Source organism: Hemicordylus capensis, chromosome 1 (genome assembly GCF_027244095.1).
Source record: "Hemicordylus capensis ecotype Gifberg chromosome 1, rHemCap1.1.pri, whole genome shotgun sequence".
Classification (NCBI taxonomy): Eukaryota; Metazoa; Chordata; class Lepidosauria; order Squamata; family Cordylidae; genus Hemicordylus; species Hemicordylus capensis.
The window spans coordinates 304,129,948-304,150,695 of NC_069657.1; the positions used below are offsets into that span (position 1 = coordinate 304,129,948).

At 42.0% G+C, this 20,748-nt stretch overlaps 1 protein-coding gene across 14 annotated transcripts in view; it reads left to right on the forward strand.

Moving 5' to 3' along the window:
• Positions 1 to 20,748, forward strand: part of COL19A1 (collagen type XIX alpha 1 chain) — a 404,037-nt gene that overhangs the window by 254,591 nt on the left and 128,698 nt on the right. The gene's annotated exons all lie outside the window — the stretch shown is intronic.

A 20,748-nucleotide genomic window follows, 5' to 3' on the forward strand; every position in this document is an offset into this window, starting at 1 on the left:
AGCCTCTGAAAAGATATAATTTTACATGAATCTTTTAATGGAAGCTTCTACTTTTTTGCCATACCCACCTTGGTTTTATGATTTCTGAAAGTACACAAACCACATCAAGGGTTACATAGGAACATAGGAAGCTGCCATATACTGAGTCAGACCATTGGTCTATCTAGCTCAGTATTGTCTTCACAGACTGGCAGCGGCTTCTCCAAGGTTGTGTAGGTTATGTACCTATGTTTTGAACAGGCTGATTTTGCATTCAGCAATTGCTTTTTTTTGTTTGTTTAAAGAACTTTTTGCTATTCTGTTGTGATTTTAAAACTAGGTTTTAATCTTCTTGTAGTTGTGATACCAAGTAATAGGGCCAAACTATATGTTTCATTAAGTGTGCCATTAGAGTGGACATGTTTGGTTGGTTTTTTCCTAAATAGGAACTGTGGGTGGTTCAGTAGAGATTGGGACTGTGTTGGGGGGAGGGGGCTTTATACCTCTGCTCCCCAGTATCCTGATACAGATCAGAACCCCATGGTTGCTCTTTGTCCAAGAGGAAAACTCTTAGTAGTGTCAACAGTTTTTTTACCTGGGGAAAATGCAGTACCAACAGCAGGAATGTACAGATGTGATATACACTGAGACCATGGTACAGGCAGAGATTTAAACCTCCTCCCTCAGTGCTCTGCTCCCAATCTGCAAGAATGGCTGGTCTGGGTCCTCTTTACTAAATAAAAAATAGACACTCTGGCCCCCATCTTGTTCTTAAAGTAACATCTAATTTGACCATGAGTGGCATGGAATTGGGCTTGGGACATAGTTACGTAGGAAGTTTCTGTATATTGAGTCAGAGTGTTTGTCCATTTAGCTCAGTATTGTTTACTCTGACTGGCAGTGGCTCTCTAAGATTTCAGGTAGGCATCTTCTCCCAGATGGGATAATTTCCTACCTGGAGATGCCAGGGACTGAAAACTAGAACCTTCTGATTGCAAAGCAGATACTCTGACCCTGAACTATGAACCCATCTGGGCTTGGAGTACACACACCCTCAGGCATGGATTCTCCAAGCACAATTCCACCTTCCCACCCCACTCCCCCCACCAACTGCCTAGACCTCAATGAAACAGCAAGCTGCCTATTTACATCCAACCTAACTGCTCTCTGTCACCAATTTCAGTGCATGGCATCAGGGTAATTTGCATGCATATCCCTCAGTCTTTGTAAAATTTTGAGGACAGGATTGTTTGAAGATGCCAGAGGTTGGTTTGGGGGGTTGTTTTCTTTTTAAGGCAGGTTTTTTTTGTGGGGGGGCATACCTTGGGTATCCCTCTCAAATGTAGGAATCCCTCCAGCCTTGTCCATTTCAGTGCATCCACACAGGAGTAGTGCCTGCAGGCTTGTAACATTCTACATTTCAGATTGTGTTGTATGCCTTTGCCAGCCTTTGCCCCATCGTAAATGATGGGCAGAAATCTATAATCCACAGTGTGTTTCCTGTGAGCTTCAAGAAACCTGGGCTAATGCATTTTTCTGAAGCAAGGATATTGCTGGACACAGTGAAACAAAAAACTACAGCTGTGAAGGGAAGGGTAAATAAATGGGCAGACACAGTGACTTCACTTAACTAAAGACAAAAAGAACAGACAACATAACAATACATCTCGGGAAAGGAAAACTAAGAGAGTGACCCAAGCTGTGCCCCCATTTATCATCTGTAAAAACAAGGAAGGGAATAATTCTACTTGACATAGATATACTGAGACTATTCTAGGAGTAAGTTAAAGGCAAAATCTTTGAAGATAACAATTCCACCAGAATGGGAAAGCATTGGCAGATTAGGGCACATTATAAAAACAGACATAAAAACATGAAATTGTGCTATGGAAATGTTCTGAGCTTGAGTTAGTGCCTTTTAAAGTAGTCACCTGGTACCAATCTATCTTACAGTGATTTTTGACCTCCTTTCATGTACAAAGTAACATCTCTTTCTTGTTTGCTGGCAAGGCTTTAAGTAGCACTATGTCTTCATCTAGCATTATATTTGTACCTTACTTTTTTTTACAATGCTAAAAAAAACTGTGACACCTGTGCAGCTGTCACAGAACTAAACATAGTATAATGCAATTGAGGCTGCAAGCATAGTGCTTTCTTTCTCTACTAACATTATTATTTCAGATGAGACACAAGGCTGCTTGCTGTAGGAAGAGAAGAGGGAAGGAGAAATAGGACCAATGGGCTAAGCATGGGACACGACCCACATACACACCCAGTACATGGTTGTGCTCTGTTGAGAGGGAAGTGGGAAAGAAGGATCCTCATAGGCTTATTGGCTGCTAGGATGAAGAACATTTTTTTAATTATTATTTTTTACATTTATATCCCTCTCTTTCTCCAAGGAGCCCAGAGCGGTGTACTACATACTTGAGTTTCTCTTTCACAACAACCCTGTGAAGTAGATTAGGCTGAGAGATGCGTGACTGGCCCAGAGTCACCCAGCAAGTCTCATGGCTGAATGGGGATTTGAACTCGGGTCTCCCCGGTCCTAGTCCGGCACTCTAGCCACTACACCACGCTGGCTCTCAGAGTAGTCTCATTGAAATTAAAAAGACAAGCTTGCTATTGTCAAACTTGTCCTTTTAATTTCAATGGGACTGCTTTGACTAATTTTCCTAATCATGGTGGCCATTGTTTGCATTTAACGTCTCTTTACATCTCCAAATGGTTGGATAAAGTCCAGTCAATACATCTGTTATCACAGTTTGCACTGATAGATTTGGAAGGTATGATTTGTGATGGAAGATATGTTAAGCATAATAGACACATATGAATAAGGGTGGGTAAGGGAGACATCACATGTTACATTAACTATGCATCTGTGGCAGGTATCATCTGATTATTTGGGCAGATTAAACTGCTACATGTGGACTATGTCCTTTTCCAAAGGCAATTACATATGGTCGCAACGTGAGGCAAAATGAGAGGAGATAAACTGACAGTATGAATTTGCCATGATAAAAAGTCACAGAGGAGAATTGCAGAATTGAGAATAAAAAGTAGATGAAACGATAAATTATACAGCTGAATTGTGCTCTACAAAGAGACCGAAGTATTGAAGAATAAGGATGGGAGTCATGAGACAGAAAGCAGCAAAACCTTGATCTTGTACTTCTAGAGTTGGAAATCAGCCAAGGGGTTGGAAACCCCCTCAGAAGCAAAAGCAAGCTATAAGCCCCATTCACATGTTATTGTTTGACACTCATATGAGTATACAGTGTTGGCAGGCACAGATCTGTACACAGGCACAGCCATTCACATATTGTGTTAAGTATAAGTATTACAGTGCACTTCAGTATCTGTACCATGAATCTGAGGGGCTGTACCCTCAGATACAGACCCTCATTTTCACTTTTAAAATGAATGAAGGTAGAGCCAATCACACAAAAATATGTATGCCTACACAGACATCTGTATACTGGTACAGCATAATGCCTGAATAGGGCTATAGACAACACAGGAATACCAATGAAAACAATTTCTGTGGGGCAAGTGACCACTCCCCCTCTTCACCCTGTAATGTTTAGAACAGGGGTGTCAAACTGCAGTTATTGACCTCCAACTTCTATCATCCCTGGCTACTAGCCACTGTGACTGGGGATGATGGGAGTTGTGGGCCAACAGCACTGGATGGCTGCAGTTTGACACCCCTCGTTTGGAAGCTCTGACACATACCATTCAACCATTGCCTGGAGATCCTCTGTGCCTCATTCCTGGTGACTGCTAGAGCAAGGATTCCCAACTTGTGGTACTGCAGATGTTGCTGAATCAAAACTCCCATCATTCCCAGCCACAATAAATAATAGCTGGAAATGATGGGAGTTGTAGTTCAGCAACATCTGCAGTACCACAGGTTGAGAACTCCTGTGCTAGAGGATACTGAGCTCCTCACAATGTGATAACCAAGCTCCTTCCAAGTATTCTAAATGTTGTGGTCTGTGGAGGGGCTGTGTTTGTTGGCATCTCCATGTCAATTGCAATTTGTCCTCCAGGCACATGACATGTCTTAACTGTATAATATGGGTACTTTGAATAGTAATTCATGTCAATGCATCAAATGTTTATAATCTGGAAAAGCGGAATTTAAAATATTGATTGATTTTTATACATTTATATACGGCACCTTCAACTGTTTTGACAGTTTTGCTTTGGCCATTGGCCGTAAATAAAGTATCTATTTATCCCAGGACAGTTTAGAAAATCGTGGGCTTCTCTAAACTTTGCCATATGCAAATGGTTAGTCATTTATTGTTTATAACTGTCCACCAGTCATTCTATTTGCAATAAAGACAGTTCTTGCTTGCATCTTAATTCATTTCACTTTCTCCTTTCAGCAGCTAATATTCATGATGGTGATTCTATAGGCTGCTGTCTTCATGTGAGCTAATCTGATTGCAGTAGTTATTGCGAATCCAATTTCAGGTTGGGTTAGCTGGCCTTCAAGACTTTCCCAACCCAGCACATCTATGAACCTGTGGTTCAAGTGCCTTCACAGTTTTCTGAATGCTTTTATCACGAAATTATTTTGAAATAAGAAGGGTTTTCCATTTTTAAATAAGAGGCACTACACCAGATTGTGAGCTATGCAGAAATGATAGCATCTCATTCCATGACTGAATATTGAACTACTAGAATAAGAATATTTTAAAATGAACTCAGTAATGTGCTTATACCTAAGTACTATGTATGAAAACTGAGAAACATAATATTTATTTTATCATATTTATATACCACCTGATCTATACATATGTAGGCATTATAGACAGTCCAAATTACAATTTAAAATAAAAATGTCTAAAGCGCTTTTCTGTAGGAAGCCCCAGCCAGGGCAGAAGGCCAAAGAAAACAGCCTTTAGTAGAATCTACTAGACATCAATTGAGTGTCCCTACTAAACTTGTTTTCTGTCACACAGCCATGTTCTTTGAAAGTGGCCCCTAGCAATTTCAGATGCTGGTCAACCTTGCTTTGCGGTGGGTTCAAACAGCACAGGGAGCCGCTTCTTTCTCCACTTATACTCCCTGGTCCTTAGTAAGCACCTAACTCTAGCACAAGTTCAGCCTAGATGCCAGGGGCGTATCTAGGGTAGGGCAGGCAGGGCACGTGCCCCGGGCGCCACTTGAAGGGGGCGCCATTTTTAAAAATTAATTTTTTTTTAAATGGCCACTGAAAACAAAATGGCCACTGTGCATGCTCAAATGGCCTCTGTGAGACCCTAGGCCATGCCATTTGAGCATGCATGGTAGCCATTTTGTTTTCAGCAGATATATATATATATATATATATATATATATATATATATATATATGACCACCGCACATGCTCAAATGGTCCCTGCAAAGCCCTAGAGGCCAGCGAGGGGAGGGGGGACCATTGCAGACCCACCCCACAGCCTTTAGGAAGCCCCTGAAGGGGCTACAGATTTTTTTAATTTAATATAATATAAGTCACTGTACACATATTCAGTTTGGCACTATGTACAGAGAATCAGGGCTTGTGAACAATGAGCTGAAGCGTATGAGCTAGGATTGTATTCATTTGCTCTTACTTTGCTTCTTGTGATAAGTGAGTTAAATGTGATATCTTAATAATATGGCTATTAATGGTGAGTTTGTCTTTGAATCAGTGTGAAATCCTTAGTATTAAGGCCCACTGGGAGTTTCTTGCTCTCTTTCTCTCATTTTAACTGTCTTTCTGAAATACTAAAATATATTCCAAGCAGTGACACAGTTTACTCTGCATATCTTTTAATTATTTTCAGAGTATCTGGGAAAAGTTAAATTCTCCATTTATTTTTAAAACTTAAGTAATATTGATGCTACAATGCATAGTAGAGAATTAGACATTAGTTTTCCAAGTATATCTCCACATAGTATTTGGGTATTTCATACCCAAATTTCACCCCAGCAAACTGAAATTTGTAGTTTTCCAGCACTTTTTGGTCTGGCTACGTCCACAGGTAAATAGTTTTTGAAATGTTAAAAGATTAACAAGCTTGACTTGTATTTTTCAGCTGATATTATGGTAAAGTAATCTGAAAGATGGGTGTCGGATGTTTGGACAGGGGGCGCAATTTCAGTGCTTGCCCTAGGCACTATTTTCCCTAGATACGCCTTTGCTAGATGCACCTTGCACTAGAGAGTGGGCAGCCACTCTCCTCCACAGTCAAGGAAGCCCTTTCTCCTCTAGTCACTTTCCCTCACTTACTCCCTTGCAGTTTTAACCCTTTCCTCCCCCCTCCTTCCGTTTCATGCTTGGCCAGTTCTTTGGAGCTGGCCAGCCTTCTTCCTTTATCCAAACTCACTCTGATCTTTTTTCCTCAGCTCTCCTGCTTCTTTCCTGGTCCCCTGGACCAATCCTTCCCTCTCTCTCATCACCCAAATTTGCCTAGGTGCTCTCTCCTTTCTCTGAACGTAGTTGGGCTTGTATCTTGCTCACGCCCACCAGTTCTTTTGAGCTTACCCTTCCCTCCATCTTTACCCAAACTCACTTGAATCTGTCCTGTCCTCCTCTCTGCTCCTTCTTTGGACCTCTTCACTGACCCAGCATTCTCCCTATCCCCAGTCTACCGAGCTTGGTCTGAATGTGTCCTGTAGCTCTTCCTACTGAACGCATCCAGATCTCTTGTCTAGCTGTCCCCACAGTCTTTATGGATCTCTGAGGTGGTGTCTGTCCCTTATCTCCCCTTCCCCCACCCTGTGAGATAGTATACTTAGTATAACATGCCCCTTAAATAGCCCATGTAGGTAGGTAGGTAGACAGACAGACAGATAGACAGATAGATGGGATTCTTACATCTCTGGGTGTGACTTTCCTGAGATACTGACTGGTTTATTACTGCACCTGCAAGATCCCAAAGGGACTCAGCAGTGCCCCCTCATAACATGGGAATCAGAAGAATGCAGAAATTGTTGGTTACTGAGAAATCCAGGAGTATCAGCAGAATCCCCCTCCTCCTCCCAGTGAAGGCCATCCACCACAGTAACCAGGACAGCTTCCATCCAAAACCAGGCCAGGAACCAGACTGGAAGGAAACTAAGAAGTATCATCATGGTTGCTGAGAGCTAAAATACCACTTCAAATTATTATTTTAAAATTGATTAAACATTGCAGCCCTGGAACTTTTCAGTCAGCAATAAATTAAATTCATTTAAAACTTAATTTTAAAGGTGGTTACATATGTGGGATAGTGTATACATGTAAAACCAATCAAAAATCAAATTTCTAAGCATGATTATCTGATGTATGGTTTGTAAGAGTATTTTACAGTGAACTTTAGGGCATGTTGATTGATTCCCATTTCTACCTATCAGCCCAGGGCTTTGGCATATGTGAAATGAATGATTCCAGTGCCATTTCTGTGTTTATGAAAGATAATGTTATTTGAGGCACCATATGATTGGACTAGAGCAAACTGGTAGTTTAGTAAAGAGGACAGAAAACTTTGATTTATTCTGTAATGTCTAAGCATACGCCTATTCTCATTGGACCAATCCCAGATTCCACAGAAGTCATGAAGAATATTAATTGCTTCCGTTAACAGTCATGTTACTTCTCACAGATTACATTCTCTTTTACCTAAGGGTGTGTGTGTGTTTGTTTTAAAAACAGTAATTGTGAACAAGAATTGTTCTTCCCTTCTGATGCAAAATTCTTGGATTCTATTTCTTTCTTTCTTGTATGGTTTTAGAGCATTGTTCCATTATTTCTTTGCTGGAGATCTAATTGGTGTTCAGTTCACTGTGTGGTCATTCATGCTGAAAAATATACCCAAGAAGTTTGTTGGAAGTTTTTTTTAATATAGTACAGCAGCTCCCTCTAGCGTTTCTATATTTACATTCTCATAAATAGTACTGAAAAGTGTTCATGAAACCGTTCATCAGTGTTATTTAGAGCTTCAGAGTTGTCCCCACAAAATAAGTGACACAGAGTAAGTGAATGGATACCTTTATTGGAGCAATTAATTAGAAAATATTGCAGGCAAGCTTTGGAAAGGCACACTTTTCATTATATAGATGTTCAAATGTTGATATATGTTTAGACCGAGGTGCTGTTTAAATATTAGCATGAGAGCTGCTATTCCGAGCCTTGCCTAAAACGTAAAAGGCTGCCACCATATGGGTGGTGGGGCCAGTCATGTGAATCTGTACCATGCAAGGGTTGCTCAGTCAGAACTGGAGACAACGGACAAGTGTGAAGGACCTGCATCGTGAGTCTGGTGATCTTTCAAGGTGCAGAAGGCTAAAGCAAAAAACGTCACTTGGATTACAAAAAGCTTGGCCTCATTCAGGTTGCATAGACCTTTCCTGTTCAGTAGCTAAGTTTCCTGGAGAGTTATTCTGAGATGGTAGTGGGACAGCAGCACTTCGGTTCCTGATACCAGCAGGAAGTATCGATGCCACTTCCGCTACAACTCTGTTGCCTCTGGGTTGCTAGGTGCTATCTCTCAGGTGGCTAGATTTGGCCCAGGGAGCTCCAGTTGCTGGCCCGTACTTTTGGGAGCAGGTGGCATTTGAAATTCAAGTCAAAGTATAGTTATAACAAAGTAGAATGGCTACAGATCTGGAGCTTGATTTGTAAATTGCATGATAATGGAGAATAACTTTAGTTCAGAGAGGCTATTATTATCTAGTGGTCAGAGAATCTGGGGTGGTCCCAGGGGGGTAGCAAGGTTGGAGTGGGCCCAGAGACAAGATTTTAAAATGGGCCCCTCGCTGATATATACACACAAACACACTTCACAATATATAGTGCACTCACACTCACATCCCCATTATGAATATGGTGAATATCTAGTTCACAGGGGCAGATCCAGCAGGAAATTACAGGGGGTGCAACAAGAATCCCCCCCCCATAAAAGATTCCATCCCCATATAAATATTGGGGCTTGGATTTTCTCTCTTTTGCAAATGCACTATGCCAGGGGGTGTCAAACTAAAATTTGGTAGTGGGTCAGATTAGATGTTGATGCACCTCTGGTGAACCACACATAGCCTTGCTCCCACCTCATGCCAACAATCTTTCTCCTCCTCTCTGCTCTTTCTCTCATTCCTTTTACTTTTTTCTCTCCCTCCTCTTAAATGTACTGAATTCACTATTTTTTTACACTAAAATACATTCAGGGAAAGATTGATTTTTTTATGTTTAGAAGAAATTTGGAACATACCTGCTAATACCAATTTTTTGCATGGAAAATGCTATCACCCTCTCTCCCTTACAAAGGTGTTGTTAGGTACTTAAAAGATCCAGGGGGTGCAGCATGGGTGGGTGGGGAGTCATGTGGTGTGCCTCTGGGGGGGGGGCCTTGATGCAGTGGGGCCCCTGAGACAGTGGGGCCCCAAGACAACTGTCTCCCCTTGCCTAATGGTAGTTACACCCCTGGGTGGTCCACTCGGAACACTGTCCTCTCTCTTGCCAATATGTGGGGCTTTTTGTCATTTGCTTCACAATGGGTCCTGCTTTGGAATGAAGCTTTGCAGCTGTTAATAATTATCGCTGACAACCTAGTATCATTTTTATGGTTCATGGGCATATTGAAATGCATCACCATGGAATGCATTTTTAAAAACCTGATAGAATGTAATTACCTGTATTTTCACACATATACCCCAACCATGGGAATTGCCCACACCCAGGGGCATATCTAGGGTGAGGCAGGCAGGGCACATGCCCCAGGCTCCACATGAAGGGGGGTGACATTCTTTAAAATTAAAAATTTTTTAATGGCCACCGAAAACAAAATGGCCACCGTGCATGCTCAGATGGCCTCTGTGAGACCCTAGGCCATGCCAGGCCTCACAGAGGCCATTTGAGCATGTATGGTGGCCATTTTGTTTTCGGTGGCCATTTTTTTGGGAAAAATATTTTTTAATGGCCACCGCACATGCTCAGATGGTCCCTGAGAGGCCCGAGAGGCCAGCGGGGGGAGGGGAACCTTTGCAGACCCCCCACTACCTTTAGGAGGCCCCCGAAGGGGCTACAGGTAATTTTTTTAAAAATATATATATAATATGTCACTGTACACACATTCAGTTTGGCACTATGTACAGAGAATCAAGGCTTGTGAATATTGAGCTGAAGCGTATGAGCTAGGATTGTATTCATTTGCTCTTACTTTGCTTCTTGTGATGAGTGAGTTAAATGTGATATCTTAATAATATGGCTATTAATGGTGAGTTTGTCTTTGAATCAGTGTGAAATCCTTAGTATTAAGGCCCACTGGGAGTTTCTTGCTCTCTTTCTCTCATTTTAACTGTCTTTCTGAAATACTAGAATATATTCCAAGCAGTGACACAATTTACTCTGCATATCCTTTAATTATTTTCAGAGTATCTGGGAAAAGTCAAATTCTCCATTGATTTTTAAAACTTAAGTAATATTGATGCTACAATGCATAGTAGAGAATTAGACATTAGTTTTCCAAGTACACCTCCACATAGTATTTGGGTATTTCATGAGCCCCAGCATACTGAAATTTCCCAGCATTTTTTGATCTGGCTACGTCCACTGCTAAATAGTTATTGAAATATTAAAAGATTAATGAGCTTGACTTGTACTTTTGAGCTGATATTATGGTAAAGTAATCTGAAAGATGGGTGTCGGATGTTTGGACAGGGGGCACAATTTCAGTGCTTGCCCTAGGTGCTATTTTTCCGAGATACACCTCTGCCCACACCTGCAGTTCATTCTTGTTAAAAGTCAAATGGAAAGCCCACACCCAGTTGCTCCCCACACTGTCTCTTGCTACAGAGGTGATTGGAAACTCTGCAGAATGACAACTCCTGGGCTTTCCTTTTGAGCACTGGATACAAGAACGTAGGGGGAAAAGCATGGCCAGCATGGACCTGCTTGCCTGGAAGGAGAAACAAAGTGGCAGCAAGTGGGAGGAATGCTACCCCAGTGGTGGGGACAATGGAGAGAAACAGTGCACTGTGGGGGAGACAGGGAGAGAAACAGGATAGCAAGAAGATAAATGCAGGGGTGGGGGAGAAACAGGGTGGTGGGGAGACAAATGTGTTAATGTCTTGCTAGAAAGCCTGCCCTCCACTTCCATCTGCAAAAAATTGGATAACCCACAGGTTATATATGTGAAGAATGGTAATTGTAAGACATCTGCCATTGGGTTAATTTTCTGAATTCTTGCTTTATTTTCCCCAGCAAAATAGGGGGATGAGGGGAGATTAGGGCAGGCTAAGGCTTTCCCTTTTTAAACCAAACATACAAGAACTTAAAGAGGTATGCAGGGTAGGGATGTGCATAAAACCGGTTCTCCCGGTTCGGTTCGGATCCGAACCGGGTCCGAACCGGACCAGGGTGGTTCGGTTTTGGTTTTGCCGAACCACCCCCCCGGTTCGGTTCGGATCCGAACCGAACCGGTTCGGATCTCAAAAAATAGCTGGTTTGAAAGGGGACCTTGTGTTCTACCTGCCACCCAAATTTCAAGTCGATTGGACCTTCCTCTGATTTTTGGCGATTTTTTAAAGTTTTAGTGACTTTGGGGCAGTTCGGGGGCATAGCATGGGATCTGGGCAAAAGGAGTGGGGTGGGGTGGTAGTGCCTAATGGGTGCAGGCTACCACCCCAATTTCAGGGGGATTGGGCAAAGGGCTGATTTTTGGTAAATTTCTGAAAATTTCATGTCTTTGGGGCAGATTGGGGCATATTGGGGCAGAAAGTGGGGGCTGGGGCAGAATAGTGGGGTGTGGTGGTAGTGCCTAATGGGTGGAGGCTACCACCCCAATTTCAGGGGGTTTGGACAAAGGGGTGATTTTTTGAGAATTTTTGAAGTTTTAGTGACTTTGGGGCAGTTTGGGGGCAGAAAGTGGATCTGCCCCAAAGGAGTGGGGTGGGCTGGTAGATAGTGCCTAATGGGTGGAGGCTACCACCCATCCCCAATTTAAGAGTGATTGGGCAGAGGGGTGAATTATGGTGAATAGAAAAGGTGTGAATTCTCATTCTATCATAGCAAATGAGCTATTTTTCAATTAAACAACTCTCATGACCCCACTTTCACTTTTTCACACTTTCCTTTACTATGAATAATATGAGGAAGTAATCAATTTAGCACACTTCACCTTATGAAGACAAACCTCATACAAATAAATTCACCATAATTCACCCCTCTGCCCAATCACTCTTAAATTGGGGATGGGTGGTAGCCTCCACCCATTAGGCACTATCTACCAGCCCACCCCACTCCTTTGGGGCAGATCCACTTTCTGCCCCCAATCTGCCCCAAAGACACCCAAACTTCAAAAATTCTCAAAAAATCAGCCCTCTGCCCAATCCCTCTGAAATTGGGGTGGTAGCCTCCACCCATTAGGCACTACCACCCCACCCCACTATTTTGGGGCAGATCCACTTTCTGCCCCCAAACTGCCCCAAAGTCACTATAACTTCAAAAATCCTCAAAAAATCACCCCTTTGTCCAAACCCCCTGAAATTGGGGTGGTAGCCTCCACCCATTAGGCACTACCATCACACCCCACTATTCTGCCCCAGGCCCCACTTTCTGCCCCAATATGCCCCAATATGCCCCAAAGATATGAAATTTTCAGAAATTTACCAAAAATCAGCCCTTTGCCCAATCCCCCTGAAATTGGGGTGGTAGCCTGCACCCATTAGGCACTACCACCCCACCCCACTCCTTTTGCCCAGATCCCATGCTATGCCCCCGAACTGCCCCAAAGTCACTAAAACTTTAAAAATTCACCAAAAATCAGGATTTTGCCCAATCCCCCTGAAATTGGGGTGGTAGACTCTACCCATTGGGCACTACCACCCCACCCCAAAATTTTGCCCCTGGGCCCCTTTTTACCCCCCCGAATCGATTCGGATTCGGATTCAGATTAAATCCGAATCCGAACCAAATCAAGGGTGATTCGGGTGACCCAGATTCGGGCACAAAACAGAACAGGGGTGATTCGGTTCGGGTCCGAGCCAAATCACCCGAAATCCCAAATTGCACACCCCTACTAAGCACACACACAGAGAAGAAGCAGGAGGCGGAGTGTGGATTCTATGATAGCATATTAGAGTGGATTGATGGTGTCTCATTGAAAATCTCATTTGCTATCATAGAATCCACACTCAATACCTCAGAAACAAGAGAACCCTGTACCCATGGGGGTGCCCCTACCAGAGATCCCTGTACCCCATGGGTTAGAAACCCATGGGGGTGGTTGGCACCCTATGTGCACTACACCACCACTTGCTCTGGGCCACCCCAGCACCCCCATGTGCACTTATAGGGCTGCTGAAAGCTCCATTATAACTTATTATGAGGAAAAACCTTAAAGACGCGTAAACTTCAAAAATCACTTAAAAATCACCTCTTTGCCCAATTCCTTTCAAATAATTCTGATAGCTTCCTTGCCCACCCTAGGAACTACCACCCACCACACTGCACTCTACGACACCCCTTTCCCCCCGACGTGAAGCTATACATTTGCTGCAATCCTAATTATTCTCTATGAGGAATTCAAAAACACTTAACAATTCACCAATAATCAGAGGAGTGTCCAATTGCCTTGAGATTTTTTGGGTGGTAGGCACCCATGCCTGTCTACCACCCACCCTGCTTTTGTGCTCCTAGGTCCTCCACAACAGGGGATATGGACTGGTTCAGGTCCCATTATACTCAATGAGAAAAATAATTAAAAATATTTCAAATATTCATAAAAAATCATAGGGGTGTCTGATTGCTTCAGGGTTTGCATGGTTGTTGGCACCTATGAGTGCTCCACAATAAGAAATAATGGCCTGGTTCGGGTCCCATTATATCCTATGAGAGAAAAATAAAAATATTTTTCAAAAATTCATAAAAAATCGTACGAGTGTCCGATTGCTTTGGGGTTTGGGTGACAGGTACCCCTGGGTGCCAGCTACCATCTGACCAATTTTCAGCTTTCTGAACCGATCCGAACCGGTCCGAACCGGTTCTAAATGAACCACCCCCAGTTCGGTTCGGATTCGAACCGAACCAGGGGTGGTTCGGTTCGATCCGAACCTCCGAACCGGAACCGGTTCGGACCCGAACCGGTTCGGATCCGAACCGGTTCGCACATCCCTAATGCAGGGTTTCACCTTCACCAAGGAGGATTTCTAGCTCTAAGTCACACAATACCCTCCATGCTATGTATAGTCTGTATACAGTGTACAAATGATTCCTGATCTACTGTTGTTCATACTTTGCATGCAATGCCTGTACAGCAATACCTATGTTCTATATTAAGAAGGGGTTCAGTCATTGGATTGAGCCTTCACCCAGGTGAAGATGGTAGCCCACCTTCCTCTCCTTTCCCCACATTTTTAGTATGCAGCGGCCCACTGGAAGTTACTAATCCCACTTGTCAGAAGTTTCCTCCTAGTCAGTCCATTGGCCCATCTAGCCTATTACTGACTACTCTTTTATTTATTTATTTATTTATTTATTTATTTAAAATATTTATACCCCACCCCTCCAGTACACTACTCCTTGGGGCATCTCACAACAATAAAATTAACCAAATTAAGTAAACAAGTTTGTAGAGGATTTGACCCCGTCTTTGTCTTAGAGCCAGCCCACATGAGGGGAAGGAAAATGCTGAATCATACCATCTATGCTTTCACCCACAAACGCTGTTCCTTTAAACTTTTGTGTACTTAGCAATAGCAATAGCAATAGCACTTACATTTATATACCGCTTTATAGCCAGAGCTCTCTAAGCGGTTTACAATGATTTAGCATATTGCCCCCAACATTCTGGGTACTCATTTTACCGACCTCGGAAGGATGGAAGGCTGAGTCAACCTTGAGCCCCTGGTCAGGCTCAAACTTGTAACCTTCTGGTTACAGGGCGGCAGTTTTACCACTGCGCCACCAGGGGCTCTTAGTAGCTTATTCACCATCACCACCCAATTATTAACATAGTTTAAACACACACAGCCCTGGACTTGGGTGGAATTCCAGGGATATTCTCCTTCTCTTATTATTGGAGAAGTACAAAAACCTTCCACATGCAAGCTTACACATGGTGAGAAACCTTGGTAGCTGAACGATCAACTTGAGACATGTGTGCACCAGAGTAAACCCCTTTCCAGCCCCCCTTTCTTGAGTTAAAAATCCACTCAAAGAGGTTGGTTAAAACGTGCAAAGAACAAAAAGGGAAATAAACTTTATTCAAAATACTACAGACAGTTTCCATCTGAGACTTTCTCAGCTTTTAGTTACAGGTAAACATACTCAGCTGATTACAAGGTTCCTTCCAAAAAGCACTCCAGCTGATATTGGAGTGGCACAATTTAAAAAAACATGGTTACCCAGTTGCAAAGAATATGCACCTTTAAAATTTACATAGCCTCTTTCAATGCCCTAGCTGGATGGATGGGTGCAGGCTATTGCTTTTTTAGCTTAGTTACATTCTAGGTAAAACAACAATAGACCAGTTGCAGAGATATGCAAGCCACAAAAAGGAAAATACAAGTCTAACACAAACTGACTAACAAACTGTTCCCTAGGCTAAACTCCCAGAAGCCCTGGCTTCCTCCCCGCCTTGAACTTACCCCAAACCTGATGAGAGTCAAGCTTCCTGCAATCCTGTCTCTGTACATGCCCTTCCATGAGAGAATTCTCCAGGCTAGCTTTTGACCATGAGGCAGCAAAACTCCATTGCTCCTCACTAAGCCTTCTGCCTGTCCTCTCATGCCTCCAGCCTAGCTGCATATGAACAAAGAAACCCTTCTCTTCCTGCCTCATGGCCCTCTGACTGGCTGATCCCTGGAGATCACCAGCCTGTCAGTCAGGACAGGGTTCACTTCAGGTTCACTCTTTAGGTGAGGGAAGGGGTTGATCAGAGGCTGATCATTACAATGTTAAAAGTCCAGACTGAAACCACAATCAGAATTAAGTTTCAAATTAAAAGTTATTTTAAAAGCTGATTAGCAACAGCTCTGCAAGGTCTCAAGCAGGGGGTCTGTTCCAACCCTACTATCAGAGATCCTTTAACTGAATAACAGGGTCTGCTTTCATGCAAAGCAAGTGTTCGGTGGCTGAGCAATGGCCACTCCCCTTGATACATACAGTGCAGAACAAAGCTCATAATTTCAAAGCTGAGAACAATATATTTACCTCCCTAGAATATCAGCACAGGCTCTGCTGCAGTCATGGCTCTCATCACTTTACTTTCATTCTAATTTTCCCTTTAAAAGGGAGCATCTCATTATTATTATGCTGCACATACTGTTGCCATAATAGCTTCCTCAAGGAACATTTGAATAGAATATTTCCTTACAGCTCTTGCAATATAAAAATATCTTCATCATGATTTATTATCATTATGCATCTGTAAAATTTGCTTTAAAAATATATTTCTTACCTGTTTAAAACAAATGTATGTTTGAATCAGTCACTGAAATGTTTTTTTAAAAATTAGCCTCAATTCTTCTCTTTGATACACAGGAACATCAGAAACTGCCTTATACTGAGTCAGACTATTGGTCTATCTAGCTTGGTGCTGTCTACACAGACTTCTCCAAAGTTGCAGGCAGGAGTTTCTCTCAGGAGTTTCTTGGAGATGCCAGGGAGGGAACTTGGAACCTTCTGCATGCAAGCATATAGATACTCTTACCAGAGCAGCTCCATCCCCTAAGGGGAATAGCTTTGTGCTCACTTGTATCCTCCCATTCAAATGCAAACCAGGGCAGCCCCTGTTTAGCAAAGGGGACAATTCATAGTTGCTACCACAAGACAATTTACCATCTTTTTAAAAAGTTGTTGCCTTTTTTTTCTTGGTAAGGATATTCACTTACCTTGTGTATTAATCCTACACCATTCTGTCTATGTCCTGTGTTAATTCAGTATATTCATGTTGGTGCCCCAGACCAATTATCTTAAGTAATCAGCCATTTGCTTTGGAATCCACATTTCCAGTGCTTTTGAAAAGATTGTCATTCTATCAGAATTTTAAAAGTGAATAAATGTTATCAGATAATTATAGGAAACAAAAAAATCAAATATATGATTGACATCTGTTCATGGGGTATGAGCCTGCACCCCTTTTTAAATTGAAAATGCCAATTTTTAGAGTAAAACTATGTACCAGTATTTGGTCCGTGTGTGTGTGAGTGAGAGAGGTGGGGGGAGGAATTAATTAATTAATTAATTAATTAATATATACATTAGCTTGGCTCTGTTCTTGCAGGTGTCATGCTTCTGTGACTCTTAGCAGTTTCTCTGATGCAGTCGTCATATTCAACAAATCACACCAAAGATTGCCATGTTTTATAGCAGTGACGTAGGGAGGAGGGGGGAAATCAATTTACTGAAAGAGGCAAGGGTGGAAGTGATGACTCTGGAATATTTTCTGGATGGCTTGATAAATTGGGTGACTTGGAAATTTTATTTCTCTAGCCCAGTGAAAGCACTTCAAAAAATGTCTGCTACCATTATGTCAACAATATGTTTCATATACATTGTTTTGATGTAATATACAGTGTTGCGAGACCCATGGGTCTTTGCAATAACCTCATCATTGTTGAAAACGCAAATGTGGTGCCACACTTAAGGAAGCAAGTGTTACATTAGCCACAATGTTAAAAGGCACCCCAATTGTACCCTGGAAAAAAAAATCACCCATGCATTCTCATGTACACTTATCCCCATGCCTATCCTCAAGAAATTTTGGGAAATAACACACTGAACACTTTTCATAGGCTACATTCTGACTGCACTTCAGTTACCTTAATTATATTGTTCCATATGCACACCAAAAACAGAAACCAGGTTTCACTTACGGCACATAAGGCACAAATCTGCAAAGTGTTCAAAAGGGCAGAACTGCAGATTTGTCATTCAAGAAAGAGATCTTCCTTTGAACAACTGATAATGCTAGTGCTTGTTGGAATGGAGATGCTATTGAGCTGAATATCATCAACACATTGAAACAGAACAGATTGGAATAGTTCTATGTACATATCCTCAATGCACATGGACATGCATATCCTCAATGCACATCCTCATGCACATGCACATGTGGAACTTTCCTCATCAATAAAGTGAATAGGGAAGCATGCTTACCAAAAGAGCTTGGCATGCACACAGGAACACTAGTTCCTAGAGCTTTAGTATGAGGTTTCATAGTGTAGAACAGGGGTTCCCAACCTGTAGTACTCCAGATGCTGCTGAACTACAACTCCCATCATCAACTGTGGTGGGGATGATGGGAGTTGCAATTCAGCAACATCTGGAGTACCACGGGTTAGGTACACCTGGTGTAGTGTCTCTACATCAATGTGACACTGACATAAACTGTCAGTGTGTCGCATGATACATGAGACTCTTTTCCACAAAGCACTTCTTTGCAATGAGCTTTTCCATTTAGTTAAGAGTCTAGTGGGAGAAACATTTGACCCATCAAAACTTCACAAGAATGCTTGGCAAAGCCTCCTGTATAATCTGAATTGTTTCAATTTTGGATTTGATAACTATACACCTTTTTAAAGACGCTCTATCAACCTGGATAAACTTGCTTATATGCAACTTCTTTGTGCAGTGCCATGACAAAAATATGCAGGAATAGGCATGGCTGATCAGTTCCTTCTTGAAAATACAAATGAGTTTCTTTACTACTGGAAGAAAAAGGAGATAGGTGTAGATGCAAACATTAGTATAATCATACATTTAAGACCAAAAGGGATGATCTAACTATAATATTTATTTTCTTGCAAAATGCAAGCCTAAATTAAAGGATAGCTTTATTTCTCCATTACACTGCACTGCAGGAAAAAAAATCATAAAAATAAATCATGAAATTGTGCAAAACTAATAAAGGCAGACATTTATAATCTTTAGGTGTCAGAATATACATTCTTCCAACTCCTTAGGCTGCCATGAAATAACTGAAATGGCAAGTGAAATTTGATTTAATACTTGCCTACCAAAATTAAAACAGTAGGATAGATTATTATTATTATTATTATTACATCTTATATCCTGCTCTTCCTCCAAGGAGCCCAGTGCGGTGTACTACATACTTAAGTTTCTCCTCACAACAACCCTGTGAAGTAGGTTAGAGAGAAGTGACTGGCCCAGAGTCACCCAGCAAGTCTCATGGCTGAATGGGGATTTGAACTTGGGTCTCCCCGGTCCTAGTCCAGCACTCTAACCACTACACCATGCTGGCTTTATGCTACTTAGCCAAGAAATGGCCTTAGCCAAGAAATAAAAAGGGAGTGATGAGGCAGGAGATTTTTCTCACTATAGATACTGTGTACTATCAATTTATTTATTATTTTATTATTTATTTATTTAGCACATTTTTATACCGCCCTAACCCAAGGTCTCAGGGAGGTTCACAACAAACAAATACTAAAAACAATTTAAAACAAATAATAAACAATCAAAAGGTTAAAAAGTTAAAAAGCTAAAAGTTAAAAAGCTAAAAAGCTTGGGTAAAAAGATAAGTCTTTAGACCCCTTTTAAAAGCCACTAGAGATGGGGAGACTCTTATTCCCACGGGAAGTGCGTTCCAAAGTCTCGGGGCGACAACAGAGAAGGCCCGTCCCTTTGTAAGTGATCTGTGACCTGCACCAGCTATTCTTCCTAATCTGTGGCTAGGGTAGCTTTGTCTACTGCTCCTTGAAGGGGCCTTGCCAGTTCTACTGTCTTTTTTCATCAAGAGACGGCGGGGTGGGGGGAGGAAAATCTGTGCTTATTCAGTTCTGTTGATGGTAAAGAAATATTTGGGTTTTTCTGCATTTGTATCCTGCTCTCCCTCTGAGAAGCTCAGGGTGATGCTCATTATTATTTTCATTTTCACAACCACCCTCTCAACTAAGGTGAGGCCGAGAAGTAAGTGCCTGTCCCAGGGTCACCCAGTGAGCTTCATGGCCAATACCATTAGGATTTGAACCCAGATCTTCCTTGTCATAGTCTGACAGTCGAACCACTACACCACACTGGCTCTTACTGGCCTCTTGAACTGACTTGCATCACTAAGCTTTGCTGGCTAATTCATGGTTCTATGAATTGCTTCCGCTGATGTAATTTCATTTCGCTTTACTGCAACTTCATCTCATGCCTTTATGCCCTCATTCCAGAGGGAGCTCTCAAAGAACCCATTGTCCCTGAAGGATTTTGTCCCAGAGAAGACCTGTACCTCCATAAATTAGATTTCTTTTTAGGTTACTCCCCACACAACTCCTTGTAGATATTTATTATGTTTAAAGTACAGTACCTCAAGGCATATTAGCTAGAGGTTTCTAGCACATTTTATACTGTAGCATGTTCTTTCTTTATGCTAGAGAGAAAGATGGAGGATACTTGGTGTTTGCCTATTCAGTACACTCTTATGAAACAGATGGAGCTTGCTGGAAAAGTCTTTGGTGTCAAAATGCAAATCATGCTCCCTTGTCATTTCATATTTATCTCATTTGTAGCTTTGTTAAGACAATTCACAACATGGCTATATGGGAGCCAAACTATACAACCCTTAGGAAATGTGTCCTCAGGTCAGCCAGCTGACTGTAGCAAGCAAAACAAAATCACCAATTTAGTGTCATACTTTTCATACAATTGCTTCAAGTTACCATATTTCTCAGCCTTCTTCAAATTATAATTAATTTAACTGACTGGCTTGGTGTACAGTGCAAGCTAATGGTACTGGTTAGCTTGCACTGTACACTGCAGTACAATGGTAATGGTACTGGAGATGACTTGGTGTTGGATACTAGACG